General features: G+C 31.5%; 1 long non-coding RNA gene across 1 annotated transcript; it reads left to right on the top strand.

Annotated features, from left to right (window-relative positions):
• The first annotated feature begins 1,051 nt into the window (after window positions 1–1,051).
• On the top strand, window positions 1,052–11,823 carry LOC103581772. The gene is made up of 4 exons (XR_549689.1): window positions 1,052–1,130; window positions 6,768–6,808; window positions 11,585–11,668; window positions 11,751–11,823. It is a non-coding gene; the product is annotated as an uncharacterized LOC103581772 (long non-coding RNA).
• The last annotated feature ends 1,773 nt before the right edge of the window (window positions 11,824–13,596 follow it).

The raw sequence follows: 13,596 nt of genomic DNA, 5'->3' as shown, positions 1-13,596 counted from the left end.
GAAAAAGACAGTGAGTGAAAGAGGAGGCCCAAAATGGAAGCTGTAGTCTTTTATAACTTAAACTTAAGAGGGTGACATACTCTCACTTCTGCCACATGCTATTGCTCACACTGAGAAACTCTGGTGGGAGAGGACTACACAATGGTGTGAATACCAATAGATAGGGATCACTGGTGACTACCTTCCAGCTGACTCTGTAGAAGTAACAGTGCTGTATTTCAGAGAAAAGAACTAATTTTCATTCTTATATTCTGAGTTTATATCCAGATACGATGTATTTCTTTTTTAAGATGGCAAATAACATTTGTATATTTATTTCTGCCATGTTCTGTGGAGAAAGAAGTATTTTGCTATATTTCCATTGAATTTATGAGATGACCTTGACAAGTTTGTGATTAGGATCATCTTTCATATCTCTTTTAATTCTTTTAATATCATTTTATGTCCTACTAATGCAAGGTCTAAAGAGTTATTCTTATAAAATCTTTGGAAGGAGGTATTTCACTAAGTTTACTTATCAAATATTTATTTGAAGGTGAAATCCCCCCCGCCCCCGATAGCTTATTTTGTTAAGTAGAGAAGATACTTCCAATGTTAAATAACAGGCAAGAAGTAGCAACTACATTTGTCTAATGCTGTACATTTTTAAAAGTGAAACATGCTTTTGACTTAATGCATGGGAATAGATGAGACAAGTTTTTGGAGGTGATGCTTACTTAGTAAGAAGGGATTCTGTAATATTGTCCTCAATCTTTTGGGAAGTTCACAGACACTTTTGAGATTGACGAAAGCAATGGTCTCTCCAGAGAAATGCACTTATGCACAAAAAGGCAATTTTGCAGTTCAGGGAGACCCTCAGAAGGTCCATGGACTTTAGACCGCAAACTCCTCCTTTGAAAACCCGGATAGACTTCTGATGTTCTCTGACAGAAAGGATTTAAATTTCAGTATTTAAAGTGAGAAAATGTACCTAACTTTAAATGGAAATATATATATTTTTTCATTTTATGTGGCTTCCAAATCACTTCTCCTAATGTTGGATTTTGTTTCTGAATTTTGCTTCCCCTTTAGCATTTGGAGCATAAGAACAGTGCTTATTTTCTTCTTTTCCAAGAGAACAGAAAGAAATAGTAAGTTTGATTTCAAAGTTTTTATAAATACTTTTTAAAAAACCTATCTTAATGGAGTGCTGGTTTGTACCGCAGGTTGTAAAATACTTGTAGTATATTGAAATGACTGTGGTAAATATTGAAGAGTTGTTTACTGTAAAGCGTAAGAAAGCTTTTGAATGATAAAAATGGCTGTATTTTTAATTTCTGTTATTTGTCTTGTTCATTTAGAATTTTTTTACTCAAAAGTATTTCTTTAAATCAAGAAAATTATTTGTGAAGTTAATCCTTATAGAAAATATTACAGAGTAAATATAATTACACATCTTTTGATTTGTTCTATTAATTGCACCACTCTCTTTAACTTCATGGCCCCTTGTTTTTATTAAAATATGCAAATTATGATAAGGACCTCCTATATTCTACATATGTACAAGTTTTAAAGTTTTTCAGGTCTTAAAACCATGAATTATTATTAACCAGAGATATACAAATTTCATCTGAAGTGTTAACTTTATATATGACTTTTTTCTTTTCTTAATTTTTCATTATGGAAAATTTCAAACATTTACAAAAGTAGACTGAATAGTGTAATGAACCCTCCTGTACCTATTATCCAACCTAAACAATTATCAGCTCATTGTCAGTCTTGTTTCATTTTTACCCCCATTTCCTTCTGCACCTCCTGTATTATTTTAAAGTATATCCTAGATATATCTATCCATAACAGATTCTTTAAAAAATATATAAACACAATATGTTATTTTACCTAGAATTCTTTTTTTAAATTTATTTTTAAAGAATATTTTTTAATGAACACATATTGACTGTACAAATTTAATGGGGTACGAACATATTTCAGTATATGTATATAGTGTGTGATGATCAAATCAGGGTAATTAGCATATTTATCATTTCTTTGTGGTAAGAGCACTTGAGCTCTCTTCTAGCTATTTGAGAACATACGATAAATCGTTGTTAATTATAGATGCCTAGCACTACTGTAGACCACTAGTACTTATTTTTGCTATATAGCTATAATTTTGTATTTTTTAACCAACATCTTCCTATATACTTCAATATTCTACCCCTTCCCAACCTCTCGTAACCAGAATTCTAGTCTCTACTTCTATAAGCTGAACATTTTTTTAGCTCCCACATATGAGTGAGAGGATGTGGTAGTTATCTTTCTGTGTCTGACTTATCTCACTTAAAATAATGTCTTTCAGGATCAATATCATAAAATATCAAATATAAAAATACTAAATTTGCAATTATCTCTTAGTGTCATTATTTTTTTTAAAAAAACTTTTTATTGTAAATATAATATTTATTAAGAAAAACACGTAAACGTACATGTATAGGTTACCAAATTATTGTAAATTGAACCTCCACATAACCAGTTCCCTGATCAAGAAATAGAATTTTTTGTTTTAACTTAAGTTTCATTTGCCTTAAAAAAATATTTTGTTTGTTTGATTGAGGATACAAATAAGGTTTGCACAAATATATATCTTTCGAACTGCTATCCTCACTCATCAACTCCCTTCTCATAAGAACCAGTCTAGGTCCTATGGTCTAGCCCAATGACCATTTCCTTGGAGACACCCTTGTCTCCTTTGCCCCTCTTTCCCATCCTACTTATCTGGTGTAGCCTACTGGGTTTAAATACAAGTGTATACTTAATCTATGATTGGCAGAACAGCATTTTGGTTAAATGCATTTATATGTTGAATCTCATGAGAGCAGCTAAACTTGTTAGAGGAAAATCATACAACATGCTGACCAGACTTATTTTAAATCTGTGATTGCAAACATCAAATGTGCACTCAACTCTGCTATACAGTCCTGTCATAGTTCCCTAGTAAATTCAAATTTTTCTCTTTGATCGGTTTGATACTGTATATCTCCTCAAATTACTTATACCTGCCTACCCACCAAAAAACCAAAAACCAAACCAAACCCAAACCAACCAACAACCAACCAAATGAAAAACAAAAGCCACAAATAAACAACTCCACAAAATCTACCTGGCCATTCTTAACTCATATTCTCACTTTATACAGAAAATAGATGTAAACAGAGAAGAGCTACCTTTTTGTGTTGCTATAACAGAATACCTGAGACTGGGTGATTTATAAAGAAAAATGAAATTTATTGCTTACAGTTTCTCAGGCTGGGAAGTCCAAAGTCCATCTGATGGTGGTGACAGTGATTCAGTGGTTTCACATTGCAAGATGCAGAGAGAGAGCAAGAGAGAGAGAGAGAGACAGACTTTCTTCTTTTGAAGCCCTCAGAACCACGTCCCTGACTACCGTTTTTAATCCATTCACTACTGCCTGGTCCTACAATCTAATCACCTCTTCCAGGCTCCACCTTTTAATTACCATAACAGGATTTCCCATCCTCTTAACAGTCACAGTGGGGTCTAAGTTTCTAATACATAAAACTTGGGGGACACAATTCACGCTTCAATGAGTTTTGGGGGGACAATTCAATCCACTACATACCTCCACCACCCAATATATCAAGTTAGCTCTATCTGTACTTAGTATTATCCTTCAAGATTTCTGGAAGACTGCCTTGATCCTATCTATGGCTAACCCTCATTTGTTCTTTGGATTCTAGATACTCTGGCCATCTCAAGAACTTGGCTCTTACAATTATCTCCTGTATTTATCTTCTCTTTTGCATCATCCATTTCTGTTGAATTATTCCTGTTAGCATATAATCCTGCCTCAATACACCATCCGGGGGTAAAGAACCTATCCTGACCCCATACTCTCCTTTAAGCCACCATCCATTTCTCTCCTTCCAAGTAAAACTTTTTAAAAAGCTGTCTGTAGTTAGTACCTCTCCCCCCCCCCCCCCCCCCATTCCTTCTTAGCCTACTTTGTTTAGATTTGGTTTTCACCAGTTTTCACTGCAGTTGCTCATTTCAAGGTCACTAATTATCCATATCTTGTCAAAGCCAGTAGTCTGTTCTGTTTTCTCATCCAACTTGATCTCTTAATAGTGTTTGAATTAATTCAGTTATTCACTCTTTTTCTTGAAACTTTTTTTCTTTAACCTTCTTTGATAACATTTTACTGGTTATTTCTTTTTTAGTTTTATTTATTTGCACCTTCACTACTAGAATTCTGTCCTTGGCTTTCTCTTCTTGATAATTTGTTTAGGTCTGTACTGTCCATTGGAACCTTCTGTGGTGATGAAAATAATCTATGTCTACTGTCCAATGTGGTATCCATTTGTGGCTATTGAGCACTTGAAATGTGGCAAGTGCAACTGAAGAAATAGATTTTAAATGTTATTTAATTTGAATTAGTTTAAATTTAAATAGTCCTGTGTAGCTAGTGGCTACTATATTGGACAATGCTTCTCTCATGGACTTAATAATTTTCAGTTATGTGAACTTTTATCAGAAATGGAAGCTGAATATCTTGACTTACCCTACCACACTTCAGTTTGATGGCTTAGCACTGATAAAGTTTTATTGTGATACTTTGAGCTCAGAGCTCAGATTGAAATATTTCTGAATGAGAAGAACCACCTTTAACCACTTTGATTGAATACTAACTGGCTTTGGAAATTAGCTTTTTCCGCAGACTTGATAATAGTCCTTAATGAATTCAACCTAATATTGTAATTGACAACAATGCATATATGCAAAACCTATACTGCTGTAAAGTCATTTAGAAAACAACTAACATTGTAAAGGCAAAAAGTAATCTTTAAAAAAGTGACATGAAAAGTTAAAACAAGAAGTGAGATCTCCATTCCTGTACAAATTTGCAGTAGATGAGTTATTTGAGCTCAAAGTACAGTTCCAGCAGTGTTTTCCAGATCTCCAGGCATGTGCAAAGGAAATTTCCATATTTCTAAATCCATTTAACTGTATAATTGAGGAGCTTCTATGAATTTTCAATTGGAAATGATTAATTTGCAATGTAAGGATGTGCTAAAAGGCAAATATCAAGAGAAGAATCTAATAGAATTTTATAGATGCCTTTCAAATGATGAATATACTTAATTAAAATTATGTGCTTATGGATTGATATCATTATTTGGCAGTACTTTGTGAGAAGATATCTTTAAAAATCAAATGTGTAAAATCTCATTGTAGATCAGCATTAATGGTTATTACTTACAATCAATTTTGATGATAGAGAACACTAACTTTGAACATCAATTAAGTGAACTGTTATTCTCTCCCCGCCAAAATATTCCATTCTTTTCGTTAGTCGACCTATATTACAAAAAACTGAACTCAAATATTCTTATTATATTTGAATTTTGTCAGTAAAAGGTTTTTGGAAACTTTTTTATCTTTTGCTTTAAAAGTACAGACTCAATTTTGCCTTTTGACCCATAAAGCCTAAAATATTTACTATTTAGCCATTTACAGAAAAAATTTGCTTACCCCTGGCTCGGAGGATAGATGTTTGGCTTGGTCTTATCTAACTAAAAGTTACTATTTTTTTTTTTCTTTTTAAAAGATGACCGGTAAGGGGATCTTAACCCTTGGCCTGGTGTTGTCAGCACCACGCTCAGCCAGTGAGCTAACCGGCCGTCCCTATGTAATATCCGAACTCGTGGCCTTGGTGTCATCAGCACCGCACTCTCCCGAGTGAGCCACGGGCTGGTCCTAAAAGTTGCTACTCTCCTTAAAGATGTCAAAAGATTTTTTTCCCCTTTAGTAATAAGTCTCCTAGCACACTAAATACTTAATATATTAAACCTTTTTTTTAAGGTAAAATCTTTCTTAATATGTTTGTGTTTCTTGGAATTTTTACATAAATAATATATGGGTATTCAGATGTTTGCTATCTAGAATTTCAGTGAAGAGGTAATAATTTTATTTATAAATTTTAAATATTAAAAATTAAGAATAGTTATTTAAATTTCATTTGATAAATTGTTTAGATCAATTCATAACTCTTCTTTTATATGGAGTAGTATTTCTGTTTGTACTAGTTAAATATTTCTAGAGAAAAGCTAGAAACCTAAATAAATTTTGTGAAGTAGACAATGACAGTCATAAATGATTCTGAAATGATTCTCTGTGTTCCACCATGCCAACCTAAATAAGCAGGTAAATCTTAGAAATGTTTAATTTTGAAAAGTTATTAGTATGCCTTTCCGAGTTCCTCCTGAGGTATAATAATACAGATTTTCAAGAGATTTTCTTTATTAGAGCTCATTATCTTGAGGGTTGACTAATTTAATAAAATATGTACTTCTTTCCTTACAAAACAAAGAGAACATTTTCGTTATCATTGTATGAAAAGAGATTTGGTACTAATTTTATAAATTAATGTTGGTTGGGATGTTGAAAGGAAAGAAATAAATAGAAAGTAATGTTTCCAAAATCATTTTAAAAATATGTATATCTTTTTAAATTTGGAAAGGTGTTTTATTCTATATACAGCCCATTTATTTTCTCCTAAATCACTTGCAATATATAATGCCGACAAAAACATGAAATATATATGGTTAAAGACAGATAATTTTTATCTTTATACATTAGTTAAATATAGAGAAATTCCAAAATGAGAAAAATTTTTTTTGGTTGCTTAATGTATATCAGTTGGCATGTTTTTTCTTATGTCTAGGTATCTTAGTATCTGATTTAGCTTTGATTTAAATCTTGTTTTCTAGATGAAGCATTGGATGATTTAAAATCTCAGAAGAAAAAAATAGTAAGTTAACTTTTATTTAAAATTAACTTATGTAAAACTAATAACTTATGAAGTGAATAATTAATGTTTGTATGAGGGTACTTCAAAACGTTCATGGAAAAATAGAATTAAAAAATAATGTGAGTCTTTCCATGAATGTTTTGAAGACCCTTGTATGTTATAAGTTAACAACTCCCAAGAGCAAGTATCCTTTTAGATAGCATTTTATTGTTGAACCTAAATTACGAATATTTTTGCTAGTTAATAATGATTGACAGGAAAAAATAGGTTACATGGATTTTTAAGATTCTGAGAATGTGTCAGTTGGAAGCTGAGAAGTAAGTAAATTAATCATATTGGAGGGCAAAAGAGGGTAAAAAAAGAGAGAGTAAAACGTTGGTGTCCAGATTGTTTATTAGAGCCAAAAAAGTACCAAGCATCTACGTATGTCAGTTCTCAGGTTTTCTTGACATCATAAGGCCAAGAAAGGGGGAATCAAGAAGATTGGCTATAAGAGACAAATTCAACATAAAAAGACTGAAGAAAGTGGCAAGAGGGAGAGAATTTTTTCTTCAGTGTCTTCTGCTTTCTAAGATAATGCTAATTGTAAGAGGAAAAAGAAGGGACATTACTTTTGAGCCAAAGCTGAACATATTTAAACCTGAGTTTGTTCTTTGATGTTTACGTTTCAACACTACATTTACAGTTTAAAAAATATTTTTATTGTCGAAATGCCTGCAGGAAAATAACTCCTGTCAGTCTAAAATTATCCAAGTCCCAACACTTTTCTCCTTCATTAACAAAATTAATACATGTTATATTTACTACTTGTTATTTTATTAAAGGTGGTTTCCTTAGGGATGCATCTCTTTAATCTGAAATGATTTGTAATTTAATTTGAAATGTGTAAAAGTGTAATTTGTAATGATGAATATGAATTATCAATTGACTAAAGTGTTAAAATTACTTAGGAAAACAAGTAGTATCTAACAATGTTTTAAATATTAAGACCTTAATAAGTATTTACTTATTAAAATTTAGCTAGGAGTCAATTTTCAGATATCTAAAAAATTCCCATATCTGGATGTGTGCATTTTGCCACTCACACATTTTGTGCTCCTTTAAAAAAAACTAGAAGTTTTTAAAATTTCTGAGTAATCTGTGCAACAGGTAATCCCTCTGCTGCTTCCATGAGCATTCCTTCAAAACAGTTCAAAATCAAGATCCATCAAATTGCACAAGTCAATTTTACCTCTTTAAGTGGCTTCATGAAAATGCTGTGCTTTCTCTAAAAATAGTGTTTCTATATGGTCACTCCTTTCTGGCATTTTTTGGAAATTTATATTTTTCTGATTCCTGAGATAAAGCAGTTGAGAAATTGGGAACATGGGGAAAAGTGTTATAATTCTCTGAGAAGTAAAGCTTACTAATCGGCTACACATGTTACTAGTTCAAAGAAACCCACTAATATCTGTTGAAAGCAAGAGCAAGAAATGTTGACATGCTAAGCTGCGGGTTAATGTCGACATTTCTGGGAAAAGGACAGAAGCATGTAGAAGAGTAGTGGTGCAATCTAATCAGTCAGTCTTGTTTTTGTGGCATGTTATAAGGATGCTTTTATTGCCCTTTCTCTTATTAATGGTGAGTCATTCTTGCAAATAAATATTAAGAAGTTTATACACGTAGTATACTTTATCTAAATCCTATGAGTGATATTCCATGAAATAAATTTTGGAAGCAACAGAAGTCCATTTATGTCCAATTTAATGGCAATTTTAACATGCAGTTCTGTTTAGGGCTGTTGTCTTCACTGGAAGTTTCAAATGTTACATATTACCCAGTAATATTTGCTGGTGTTTCCAATATTTGAATATTCACTATAGGCTATAGAGTAAGAGAAAAAATGCAAAGAGTGAAGATGTGACTATTATTGTAGAGTACTGTATGAAGTCAGAAATGATATAAAATCTGAATTAGCAAAAACATTATCACTTTCAACAGTGAAACCAAAAGCAGGGTAAGCAGACAATATTTTCATCTTATAAAAGGATGAGTTTATATGATGTAACATGTTCCCTAATGCTATGAAGATACTTTTGGATACATTCTTAATAATTTGACCAAAGTCAGTGCAGAATGGAGGAAGATTTTTTATATCTGGAATATTTGTCATGAACCAAAGATCAAGAATATTGGATAGGGCAATTAATGCTTTGTGTGTTTTAAAATAATATTTCAAGAATGATTATTTCAGTATTAAATACTTGTAGAATTATCTTTCAAAATTTAGGAGATTTTTTTGATATTTATTTTGTGTTAGTGTTTGTTTCTTTTAATGTTGTCTATGATGAAATAGCTGTATCAGGTAGAAATAATTTTTATATGTCATTAAAATATGTAATCTTGTCATAATAATATTGATTCATAATAATAAACCATGTATTTATTATTCTATCTTTTTAAAGAAAAATGCTCTTGAAAGTTTTAGTATGACCATCTCACAGCAGAACAATTCCCTCTTTGTTATGTCACTCATTATGTTTAAAATACAGTATTATGAGAAATACAGAAGAACCCATGAGTTAGAGAATTCTCAGGAATTCTGATTTCTTAGTACTGAATCCTGAGATTAATATGTTGGGTATTTGGAAACACTACGTATTTCAAACTCATTCTGAATAACTGAGGTGTCACTGAAAATTATGTTAGTGTTTTAGGCACTCCTGTGAACTCTTTCTCCTACATTATTTAAATTGCACAAGAGTTCTAGGAAAAAATATTAATATTTCTGTCTTACAAAAGGACAAAGGTAGGCTGACAAATTTGCTCCTGGTCTTTTTAAGGATGAAAATGTGCTTTGAATCCGGATTTGTTCTGACCTCAAAGTTTCAAGTTCATGTTCTTTCTACTAATCAGAGCATCTCTGTATTTAAAACACATTATTCACTTAAAATATTATGTGGATAAGTCTGTTCATTAAGCTATTAAGTGAAATCCTTTTTTTGGAAGTAAATGCAAACAGAAAGGAGAATGGATTTGTATCTTTTCATGCTTTTAAAAATGATTTTATTTAAGGTAAATAAATAAAACATAAGCACACATGAGTAATTGCTGAATAATTTACCAGGAATTACAATCATTTGATCAAGTATTATTTTGGTTTTTAGTTTTATGTGTTTTTTAATATCACAGTTGTATCTTGCCTTCTTTTTAAGTCTAGCAGTAGTCTAAGTCTAGAGCTGTGCTGTCCAAATCAGTAGTCACTAGCCCCATGCAGCTATTTAAATTTACATTATTTAAAATGAAATAAAACTACAAATTCAGTTGCTCAGTTGCACAAACAATATTTTAAGTGCTCATTTATCACACGTGGCTTAGTGGCTACCATTATGCTAATATGGACCATTTCCATCATTATGTAAAGTTCTATTACACAACACTGTTCTAAAACAATCAAATATCTAATTTATAGAGATTGGGGACTGGGTTTGATATTTCATGTAGATTATGTAGATTTTGGGATATATTCTATCACACCTTCTTTCTACCCCTGTTCCTCATTTTTTTTCCAACTCTAAAGTGAGATTACAAACATTTCCTTTACATAAGAAAATTCAACTTGCTTATTTTGAGAATTTATCATAATTTTGAAGTAATTAAGAAAATATTTTAGTTTGACTGAACTAAGGGTTAGTAAATCATTAATCTAAGCACTTAGCTTCCTACATTTTGAGTGTTTAATGAGGAATCCATTAACTGCTATCTGGCAACATATTTTTAACTAAATTTTAAACTCAGTAAACTTGCTGTGGGTTGCATTTAAAAATAAATGTCCTTTGGATCGAATATGACATTTAATGAATCTAAGTGGCTATCAGTGGTCACTGAGGAGGAAAATGTCGTGTTCTAGTTTCTGCAAAAGCATTTTATCCTACACATTAGGTATTTGTCATAACTATGATTGTCTTGTGCTGAAGTCCAACTTTTTCTGATGTTTGTCCATAACTGCTAAAATGATGTTTTACTAGTAATTTTTTTGAGTTAAATCCTAGTATTAAGCTGTAAAGTGACTTGAGTGCATTGTAAATAAAATGCTATAATAATGAAATGTTTTAATTACTTTCCCTAGTGTGAGTATAGAACTCAGTTAAAATTTTTCCTTAAATTCTATGTTCAGTTTTCTTTTCTCTGAAGTTGTTTGAATCTAAGTAAAAATAAGGAGGGGAGGGCTTTGGCTTTTAAAATCATTTAAGCAAATTCCATGGCTGTTTTCCCAGTTAGTGAGTTTTCACTGCATTTGCAGCAAGCTAATTGCTTTTGCTAATAAATAATCTAAAATCGATGCTGACAGCAGTTAATTGGCACAGAGATTTTATTTTGTAAAGCTCTTGGCTAACGACCTTCTTTAAATTAATAGCATTAACTGCTATGAGGAAATAAATCTGAGGAATTGCCTGTCATTTGCTTGTCATGTCTAATAACTTCCAATAATGATGGCTGATAGATTTTTGCACATTCCATTATTGAAGTTGGTGCTTGTAATTATTCTCCTCATTATATGTAAACAATTAGCAATATTTGGTATTTCCTTGCAGTAAAGCTGTTAAACACAAGGTAACGTATTAGAGGTTAGAAGCCATTTTAAAATCTAGATTATAATTATTTGAATGTAGGAAGTCTTTCATTCTGTCTGGTTATATTAAGTCTTTTACTTGAATACTTTCTGAATAAGACTTATAAAAGTAAGTACTGTGTGTGTTTTAAAATGTGACAACTTATGGAAATTTTTGTTTGTAGCTTGAGGAAGTCATGGAAAAAGAAACTTATAAGACAGCTAAATTAATTCTTGAAAGGTTTGATCCAGACTCAAAGAAAGCAAAGGTAAGGCTGTGATATCACTACTGTTTTATTATAAATTGTGTGTTGTAATTGGTCACTGTAATAACATTATTGTAATTGACAGGAGTTTGAGCCGCCATCTGCTGGAGCAGCTGTAACTGCAAGACCTGGACAAGGTAAATAACTTTGTAGAAACTGCTGCTGCTGTTGGAAAGATCCATATTTACCCAAGTGAGTCCAGAAGTGTGTCGGAGGTGTGTAAAAACTTATGTAGAAAGCTTTTATGTTAATTTATACTTGGTAATTTGGGATATGTCTTGGGATGGATGGCAATAATTTTAATTAATTTTGATTTTATGCAAATATGTTGATAAATTAGTATATCGAATGTGTTAACATTAAACATATAATTGGTTTTAATCTTTTGAAATTTAAGTAATTTCACCAATAATTTGTAAGATTTTTTTCCCCCTACAAATAATAATCTTTTGGAATATCTGTTATAAAAATCCTTACATTTTTATGATTTATTTTTGAGGTATGTACTGAAGATTGCTGTCAAAGTTGAAATTTCTTCTAAAGAATACTTTTAGTTAAGAAGAGAATAAAATGACCCAAAAATCGGAAAGAAGAAAATTGAATTCTGCTATATAATGTTAACTCATTCATTTTGAGGTTGCATTATATTATTAGTGAAGTCATCACTATTATATCATTAAATATTATGTAAAATTTTAAAAGTCATTACTTTAAGTGGCTACATAAAATATTCCTGACTGGCAGGTGGAAAGATATTTTTGAGTTTGCATTGCCTTTCACCTTTGTTCTTTTCTCTAGAATCTAATAATATAATTTGTAAGACTTTTGCTGTAATGTAGAATATACTGCTTTAAAAAATTTAATTTCCATTTTTTTTTGCAGCTCATCAGAATTACAGCCTGGTTTGTAAAGTTAGAATGACATTTAGAACTTTAAAAAGTAAATCCTTTTATAAATATTCATAAAGACCATGGATATTAAATAAGTCATAATCGTTTTAGATTTTCTTTTCTTTTCTCTCTTTTTTTTAAAGATGACTGGTAAGGAGATCTTAACCCTTGATTTGGTGTTGTCAGCACCACCATCTCCCAAGTGAGCTAACCGGCCATCCCTATATAGGGATCCGAACACGTGGCCTTGGCGTTATGAGCACCACACTCTCCCAAGTGAGCCATAGGCCAACCCTCGTTTTAGATTTTCTAATTGTCAGGACTATGTGAGAAGATTCCCTTCCCCACCCCCATGTTCTATAAGTAGGATTTTGGTTTATAGATATATTAACCTTTTTTTTTTAACCTGCTCTTTTGATAAAAGTTAATGTTTACATCTGATTAAAATATATTAGGCATATATACTTTCAATGAAACTCTTCTGTAATCAGATTAAATTTTTCTACAACTTGTACTTCTTTCTAGCAATTATAAAAAAAGAAAATTGGCTTAATTTTTGGCCTTTAGATCAAGTTTCTATAATATCTAAAGCATTTTCTATAACTGGTGTGTTTCTTCAAGAATATTTTTTAGTTGAATTTGTAGAAGCAGAGAGTAGAATGGTTGCTTTTCAGGGGAGATGGAAGAAGTTGAGAGATGTTGGTGAAAGAGTACACAGTTTCAGTTATGTAGGTGAATAACTTCTAGAGATATAATGTACAGCATGGCGACTATAGTTAGTAATACTGTATTGTACACTTGAGATTTGCTAAGAGAGTAGGTTGTAAGTGTTCTCACCAAGCACACACAAAAAAGCAACTATGTGAATTGATAGATATGTTAAATAGCCTGACTATAGTAATCATTTCACAGTGAATAAAAAATATTTTAAAAATAACCTTATTAAATGTTTTTTAAATGTGATATTTGCAGAAAGCTATTGCTGTTACTTTTTTAAAAAAAATCTGGGCCGTCCCGGTGGCGCACTGGATAGTGCGCCGC

The sequence above is a fragment of the Galeopterus variegatus genome, unplaced genomic scaffold, assembly GCF_000696425.1.
Source record: "Galeopterus variegatus unplaced genomic scaffold, G_variegatus-3.0.2 Scaffold13899, whole genome shotgun sequence".
Lineage (NCBI taxonomy): Eukaryota > Metazoa > Chordata > Mammalia > Dermoptera > Cynocephalidae > Galeopterus > Galeopterus variegatus.
This window is presented reverse-complemented; position numbering and strand designations above follow the sequence as displayed.